Raw genomic sequence first — 2,177 nt, 5'->3', positions numbered from 1 at the left:
CGTGTCCACCCGTCAAATGACACGCAGCCAGGGCCTCACGTAGAACCCCAGCGTGTCCACCCGTCAAATGACACGCAGCCAGGGCCTCACGTAGAACCCCAGCGTGTCCACCCGTCAAATGACACGCAGCCAGGGCCTCACCTAGAACCCCAGCGTGTCCACCCGTCAAATGACACGCAGCCAGGGCCTCACGTAGAACCCCAGCGTGTCCACCCGTCAAATGACACGCAGCCAGGGCCTCACGGAACCCCACTCGTCACGCGTGTCCACTCGTCAAATGCTTGCCGTCCTCCTCTTCCTCAGCAGGCTTTTATTGTGAAAACCTTGCAACAGACTTCATCTTTACATTTTTACCGGCCGGTCCGACCTTAGACCTGGTCCAACTTTAGACCTTGTCCGACTTGAAACAAGGACTGACTTTAGACCAGGACTAACTTTAGACCAGGACTAACTTTAGACCGGTAGCACAGAAAGTGAGTCTGGACTGAAGAGTGGTTGCGTTTCGTTGAGGTTCTAAGTCAACAATTTGTCAACTATTTGATGTTTTTTAAGGAAGTATTGCACTGTACAATATTGTCATCATTATTATTATTATATGTGCGTTTTGTACGCTAGGCTAATCCGCCTACATTACCCACAATGCACCTCTCACTGACCTTTGCTTGCTAGCACCACCTGTTTTATCTCCATGCTAATGTAGCAACGCCTCCCAAGCGGGGCGTTCCCGATGATGTCAGCATTTCCTGATGCTGCTAATGCTAAAGCACTACTGCTAATGCCCCTTTTCCCGCTGTGACGGTACACCTGGCCAGCCGGGTTTCTACTTCCTGTTACGTGTTGTGATGGACTACCCTTCTTTTCCAAGTCATCAATAAATTCAACAAACTTGTCTTGCTTTTTAATTTTTAATTTTTTTTACATTTTATAAACCTTTATTTATAAACTGCAACATTTGTAAAGAATCGACAAATAATAATAATCAAAATAAGTAGAAAAACAGTACAAAACAGCACCAGGGGGTTGTAAACTCAATCAAGTAACTACAATTGTTCTGCCCTCACTATGTGTGTTGACAGCTAGCCAGACAGCTAACAACAACAAGATGTTCTAATAAAGTTTTTGCTTTTTCTTTTTCCTATCTTTACTTTTGTCTTGCACGGGACTTTTATTTTTGTAAAACTGAAATACACACAATGACAAACGTACAAGCTATGTGATTCAATGAACATACTGAAATGTAATACACAATATGTAAATATTAGCTTCACACAAATACACAGTAGTATCATCAAACAAATACTTCTGAGTGTTGAAACTACTTGGATGGTGTAAATACGCGACTGGCAGCCATTTTAAGTCCTCAAAACATCCATTAAAACAGTGCGAAAAAAATCGTTTTTCAATAAACATCTTAGTATCAAATTGAACCACTTTCCACCTTAATATTGATTTATATAAACAAGTTTAAACAGTTTACTTACAGACTTATCTTTTCCAAGGCTTGTAAGAGCTAACACAACTTGTCTACTTCTCAATTGTCTCATGAACTGAACTGACATCGTCAACCCGGAAGTGCCCAAACTAATGAAGCGTAGTATTTTCATATTGCCACAAGGTGTCAGTAAGAGTCCACAGTCAAATGGGCATAACAAAAATAGAATGCAATATATATATATATATAAAACAAAGTGCAAAGCCATAGGCTCACACAAGTTCAGTAAATAATTTAAATGTGGAACACAGCATCATCGTTTTCAACAGCTTTTTGCTTGTTAGAGGTAGAGAGTGTTTTAACCGTACTTGCCAACCCTCCTGTTTTTAGCGGGAGACTCCCGGTATTCAGCGCCTCTCCCGATAACCTCCCGGCAGAAAATTTTCTCCCGACAAACTCCCGGTATTCAGCCGGAGCTGGAGGCCACGCCCCCTCCAGCTCAATGCGGACCTGAGTGGGGACAGCCTGTTCTCACGTCCGCTTTCCCACAATATAAACAGCTTGCCTGCCCAATGACGTCATAACATCTACGGCTTTTTAGAGAGTAGAGTGCACAACTGCGCACACAACAAGGAGACGAAGCAGAAGAACGAGGAAGTTACAGACATGCGGACGCCGTCGACGAGCAAGATGAAGAAATACGCTTGGAAGTTCCAAAACGAATGGAAACAAGAATTTCAGTTCA

The sequence above is a fragment of the Entelurus aequoreus genome, linkage group LG17 (assembly GCF_033978785.1).
Source record: "Entelurus aequoreus isolate RoL-2023_Sb linkage group LG17, RoL_Eaeq_v1.1, whole genome shotgun sequence".
In the NCBI taxonomy this organism is placed as follows: Eukaryota; Metazoa; Chordata; class Actinopteri; order Syngnathiformes; family Syngnathidae; genus Entelurus; species Entelurus aequoreus.
This window is presented reverse-complemented; position numbering follows the sequence as displayed.